Below are 6,878 nucleotides of genomic sequence, written 5' to 3'. Positions count from 1 at the left end.
CAGAATGGTCCATAGGAAGCCTGGCAGGCTGCCAATTTCTTGCTTAGACCGAGGAATCTAAGGGGCTAAAACCAGGAGAATATGTTCTGCCTGTGTTACGTGATAGACATGAGCAATGTGTTATCACAGAGATGTGACATGGACCTTGTTAGGCCCAGCAGATGTTTTAGTCCTGGCTCTCCTACTCTGAATGTGAGAGCTGGAAACATGCTGGTAGTGTAGTGCACATCCTCAGAGGATGGAAGGTAATTTGACAGCTCACTTTAACCCTCTTCAATAATGTTGACTCTTCTGGCATCGATTTGTTGAGAATGTGGCTTCTCATGTGGAAAACTGAGACTTTTTGTAGTAAAAATAAGGATTTCTTTTCCTGATTTGGTTTTCTTTTTTTTCCTGGCTTAGGTTAGAAGAGAGAAATATTTGAATGTAGCATTAACGTGTTTAATTTCTAAGCTTTATTTGGAGACTTTGAAATAGTGAAAATACGTAAGCATTATTGAAGGAATAAAGTGTTCTTGTTTGATGCATTCGACTGTTCTTTTCTTTCTGAAAATCTGTGTTTTTAGAGATACCAGGCAGTACTTTTTCCTTTAGCAGTACCAGAGTCCTGCTGTCTGTCTCAAGAGAAGCCAAAAAAGGTCAGATAAGAACTGTTTAGATAAGATAGGTGGCATTTCTGTCAGTTCTCAATAGCCGGTGAATCAGATGAGGAGCTGCACAAAACTGAAAACAAACAAGTAATGTTGCTCTGTCCCTGTCCCCCAAGTCCAAAAAATCCTCTCAATGCCCTCAAGCTGCTGTCTTAGTGAAGGGAATCTTTTCTCTTGAGTGCAAATTTAGAAAATGTTTTGTTGTACTGGTTATGTTAATTAAAGCGATGTTTGTTTTACAAGACAGCGATTCAGAGGGCTGTCCTGCTCTGCATAATTACCTGTCACAGCAAAGAGAATATATTAAGATGGGAAACTGAGATTGGTGTAAAATTCTGTCTTATCTGCAAGGTATATCAGCAGTGTATTTCATAGAGCTTGATTGTATCCAAGATTTCAGGGGGCTCCTGGTGTCAGGTGAGAATCCTTCTTTATGGAAAGCACTTGCTCTTTTCCTATTGTTATTGGTGAGCTAAAAATACTATTTTTTGTTGCTTCTTGTAGCAAACCAAGTGCGAAATGTGAGCTGTAACAGCACTGCCTAAGCCTCTCTGGCAGCCTCATGCAGTAGCCTGCTTTTAATATTGGTTGGTAAGATGACAGCACTTTGCTGCCAGTCTGTGAGGTATCCATGTAACGTGGGTTATCTTTGCTCAGGTGCCTGGAGACTTGTTCTTACAAGAGATACAAACAATGCATTTGAGAATTGGGCACATCTGGGACATTTTATCTTGCTCTTGGAGAAAAAGATCAAATGCTCCACAGCCTGTTTCTCTTAAATAGCAGAAAATCCCAGCATGGATTGAAGATTTGACCCCCATTAAAATACATCAGATCTAACATAGCTGTGTGGTTTTAGCTGTGTACATAAATACATAACTGCAGATGAATATTTAAGCACTCCTAGTGTAAATAGAAATACGCAGATGCACATGCTAGGCATACTCATGCATGCCTACAGCTGCAGAGAAAATGTACAGCAGGCAAAGGACTTTCGGATACAATGAAATGAATGGCTTTATTAAGATCTTAGTTCCTCATTAAAAAATACTGAGAAGTAGAACTTGTATGAAAGACTGAAGCTGGGATTTCAAATTAATGTGTATGATAGTCAATATGAACTCAATTCTGAAATGTAAGAGTGTCTATGGAGATCTGTTGAACTGTGTTCATATATATCACTGTTTCTTCTTGTCCCAAGTTTTTTTTTTTTTTAATTTGGGTTTGCCATTGTGCAGTTTTAGGAAGGTTAATATTTAGTGCAATTTAGAAGTCCTAAAGAAAGCAATTGTTTTAATACAAGACATTTCTCCCATTGTTTTAAGAGGAAAAAATGATCGTGTGTCAATGGTATGGACTCTTATTCTCCTGCTTCAGTATTCAATTATTTTGATTCTTCTAAATTTTCAGCATCATGTGCATATGAAATTGGCCTCTTAAGTGATAGATATTTTTTGAAGGTTTGCTCAATTGTGCTTTCAGATTTTTCATTCACCTTCTGTTGGCTTGGCTGGGTCTGCATACACAAGTGCATGAACTGAACTATCATTAGCAAGTGGTGGTTCAGTTTTTCCTCTTCTACTCTTTGTGGCCTCTAAGTTTTTCTTGTCTGCTGTCTTTGCAAACCAGTTTTTCTGCAGGGTCACTTTAAATCACTCGGTGTAACAAACCTGAGTATGACAAATGTGTGCATTAGGGAATGTGTCTTGCTTGTTGTGGCCATCAAAATAGGTTTCACATGGTAGAAATTTGATAGTATATCTACAGTTCTCAAATCTTGCTTTTGCCAGTGTCCTTGAGTTCAGTTTTTTAACAGTCACGATGAGCTACTGACTAGCTGGCATTGAAAAAATTTGACTTTATCCTCAGGGGCCACTGTAGGCTTTGTTCTGATAAATACTTGTCCAAACATCCCCATTATTTTTTCTTCAAGACAGAAAAATGTGACACAGGGTGCTGTGCCTGTTATCTCCCACCTAGACTTGTTTGGTTGTGTTTTTTTGGTTGTTTGTTTTTGTTTTTTTTCTTTGAGAGAAACTTCAACCTTTTTATTCATTGGCCTGGTAAATACTTTATCAATGTATTAAGGTCCTTTAATTAGTGTGGATTTTTTTTAAAGCTTAAAATAAAAATCAGGGAAATATTCTAGTTGTATGATTTACATGGTTGGTTCTACTCCAGAAGAAAGCTTAATTGTTGAAATATTTCTGAGTTCCTGTGTTCTGATTTCTTGAGTAGTCTGTGCTAAGTCTTGAGCAGAAACTTGCAGAAGAGCTGCAGGATTGAAGGAGAGCAGAAGTGCCACAAAGTAAAGTTCTCCTGGGAAATCTTATGGAGGTTAAGCAAGTGCAGCAGGATTTGAGCAATGCTGCTTAGTCCATTTGTTCATGTGTGGATGCCAGGGTGGAGGAGACTGGAACTGGGAGCCAAGATCGCTTAGAGGTGTGTCTGTGAGAGAAGCCAACTGCAATCTGCTGGTTTCTGGTGACTTTAGAGGTACCTGTCCAGTGTTAGTCCTGTCTCGTACTGAAGCAAACTATTGATCACCTGGCCAAAAATGTTGCGGCTTTAAAGAACTTCCCCAAACTTTAGGGAATAGTGAGACTGTCATTAAGAAAGAGATATAATTCCAAGCACTTTCTCTTGGTTTTAAATGCTGACTTCATGGGGTTTTTCCCTAAGAGTAGGAGAGCTTCATGTAAGTCTTGAAACTGCTGGTGGTTGATAGGCTTTTATTTATTTAATCAGGGCAGTGCATGTTACAGAACTGACAGCAAAGGGATCAGGACTGGAAATATTTTTTCTAGACATCAACATGCTGCTGTGCTGTTGGGAGAAAGTGGAGATTGCTTTGCCAGCACCATCTGGGAGCCTCTGCTTGGCTGTATGGTAGGCAGACCTTTTGTGAATCAGAGGAGAATTGCCTTTGGAATAAAGCCTCTTGGTGGCAGGTTTTTTTAATCTGCTGCACTGACAGAATTGCTCCATCTTGTCCTCTTAATGCAAGCGAGTGTGCCAAATCTGACTGAAGGGATCTGTATCCAGGAGAGAAGGAAATGGTGATGCCTCTGAAAGGTGCTTGCCTTCTTTTGCGAGACAAAATAAACTTTTGGTGGCTTTGTGGGGCTGCAGCCGGCGCTCTTGGGTTATATATTCTTCTTATATAAATGTAGTACACACTTTAAATTTATTGTTGGAGGAAAGAATAGAAATGTTGGCTGTGACTTGCAGAGGCAAACAGCGTATGCTGTGTGTATAATTGTCAATTTCCTTAAAAATAATGTTTCAGAGTCTGTTGCTCCTCAAGATGGTGGCAGAGATACCGGAGTGCCCCTGGTGGGCTTCAGGGGTGGAGGGATGGATACAGTGTTTGCCTGTGGAAAAGGTGGGGTGGCGAATATATCGAGTTGTATGAAATAGCATTTACAGAACTTGCAAATAAGAGCTTCAACTGTTGAAGCTTCCTGCCCTGAAGTGTTTGTGATTTAGTCTCTCCTCTCTGAAGAGCACTTACGTAGGTTTTTTTTTTTCCTGTGTGGGGCAAGGTGGAGAAGAAAGAAGCGGGTATGAAGAGAGCAAATTGAACAGCCAATACTGCCAACAACCAGTAACATCTTCAAAGTTTACCTGCAGCTTGTAAATTAAAAATGCCAAGTCTTCCTTGTGCTGAAGTGAAGCACGCAGCCACCAAACATACACCTGGTGACTGCAAGGAGAGATGGCAGACATTTTAACTGGTACCTTTTTCCAGTGGTCTTGAATTAATATACTTCCTTGAATGATCCAGGAGTATTTGTACACAAGTCCTGATGGCCATCTGCAGTTGCTTAAAGTATTTCCAGTGTTTTTCTTTACTGCAGCTCCAAGTTGGTTGGAACCAGTATTCTATCTGCCTTTGGAAAAAATGTAGTAGATTCCAGCAGAAATTAAATTTCTCTATGGAAATACGAGTGAGGAAATTGAGGCTTGAAAACACTCCCATTCAATTGTGATTGAAGTTCAGTCACAATTTGAGCAATGAGCAACACCCTGGAACGTTCACATCTAAGTAGCATCTGATCTTGTAGGACTTGGTAACGTGTTAGGGAAGATTTGAGTGGAATCTAGGTATTTTTGGGCAGTGACATTATTCTGAGGGAGTTTTGGATTCTCTTAGGCACCAGTAGTACCCTAGTACAGCTCCTGCAGGCAGTGGTCTTGTTTCAAATACATCAGAACTTCATTTGCTTTACTGAATATGGAGCAATGTGGTATGAGAAGTGGGTGCAGTTTGAAATAGAATTCCCGTATTTGTGGAATTTAGGTGTTACGCTGGGGAAGAGCCACCAAAAGAACTGTTAGACAAACAATGAAAATAGGCAATAAGGTGTGGATTTTTGGTGTAGCTTGTCTCCCTGTTGAGCTAAAGAAATATTTCCAGATAATGTAGAAAGGGGCGATGATCTTGCGGCTGAACTACTCTGCCTGCAACAGCCTTCAGGGCACAGTGCTGAGCCAGATCATCAGTGCCATTTTGTAGCCTTTGTCTGATAATCCAGGTTTCTTCTTTTCAAGGGATTGCTGAAGAAAGCGTGCCTGAATTCCTTTAAATATTTGTGGTGACCAGTAGTTAAACAGGAGAGTGCGCACTTACAGACGTGTCAGTTGGAAAACTCCATATTAAGGAAGCTGAAAATGACTTTAAATACAAATATGGAACTTGGATGTTGACAGAAGTGCTGTAAAAACCATTAAATGTTGGGAGCGTTTAGAAGACATGAAGGCATCAGGGGTAAGTAAGGAGCAGTGGGAAATGTCCCTGTGGCTCGTGAGAGCCTTGTGAATGGGCAGGAGTGTTTAGAGCATGACTGAACATCAAGAATGATGGGAAGACATTGTATCCTGGGTGCTTTGTTTTAATAGCCACAAGAACACTATCAGTACTAAGGAAGTATTCAAGTGAAAGAACTACTGGAATAGTTTCAGAAAGTAATAGAACAGAGGATCTTGTAACCTTTCAAATCCTATTTTGTTGTATGACACTTCTTTGGATGGGAATGTTTTAAAATTGCTCTTAAGTACACAAAAATAACAAAACCTATCCAAACAAGCAAACTCCATGTACGTTTACAAAAAAACCGCCAAAAACCTATGAATAGAAGCCTCCCATCAAAGGGGTGAAAATATTAGGACGAAGAATTCCCCCATGTAGAATAGCATTTCCAGGAACAAGAAGTAATTGCTTAGAGCACCAAACAAATAATTTGTTTGTAGACAGAATCCAGAAATGCCGATCATTATGTGCTATATCTTTGAAACTGAGTGATATTTTCTTCTGATCATTAAAAGCATATACACAAGCTATTTATACAGCTGGTACTAATGACTTAAACTTGTGATCAGTCACACTTTTCCTTGGCAGTGTATCTAGTTTAAGGATAAATGAGTACAGGTGGGTGCAGAGTTAGAGCTGAAGAAGCAGAGCATTAGTAAGTGTTCGGCTGATCTTGATTGAGCCACAGTCAAGAGTAAAAGACCCCTATGAGCAATTACAGACATATTGTTTCATAATTTATAATCACTCAATTGATTCTAATTTGATGGACAGCTACTCTGACAACTTGTGTTTTGCTTTTCTCATTTCTTTTTCTGGTTTATCTAACTCTGAATTAAAAAAAGAAGCACGATGCCAGGCACAGGGAGTTGGGCACAAAGGAATGGCCCTTAGAAAAGGGAAACTGAACTCACCTGCCTAGGTGCCTTATGTCAGTTTGTAGGAGGTCTTTGGCCCTCAAAGGGAAGCCAGGCTTCCAGCTTGTGGCAGCTTGCATCTGAAAGGAATCCTGATTCATTCGGGGTTGTAGGTGGCCGAGGCCGAGTGCCCGGCAAAGGGAGTTGGGCACAAAGGATGGCCTGTTTCCAAGGGTAAGTAAAGTCAGCTGCCCAGGTGCCTGATGTCAGTTTGTAGCAGGCCTTTGGCCCTCCAAGGGAACGTAGTCTTCCTGTTCTAGGAAGCTTGCATCTGGAAGAAATCCTGTTCCGTTCAGGATTGTAGGTGGCAGAACCACGATGCCGGCACAAAGAGTTGGGCACAAAGGATGGCCTGTTTCCAGGGGTAAGTAAAGTCAGCTGCCCAGGTGCCTGATGTCAGTTTGTAGGAGGCCTTTGGCCCTCCAAGGGAAGCTAGTCTTCCTGTTCGAGGCAGCTTGCATCTGGAAGAAATCCTGTTCTGTTCAGGATTGTAGGTGG

Source organism: Chamaea fasciata, unplaced genomic scaffold (genome assembly GCF_029207755.1).
Source record: "Chamaea fasciata isolate MVZ Bird 193981 ecotype frontalis unplaced genomic scaffold, bChaFas1.0.hap1 SCAF_479, whole genome shotgun sequence".
Taxonomy (NCBI): Eukaryota; Metazoa; Chordata; class Aves; order Passeriformes; family Sylviidae; genus Chamaea; species Chamaea fasciata.
The sequence above is the reverse complement of the archived record's forward strand: the minus strand, read 5'-3'. Positions refer to the sequence as shown.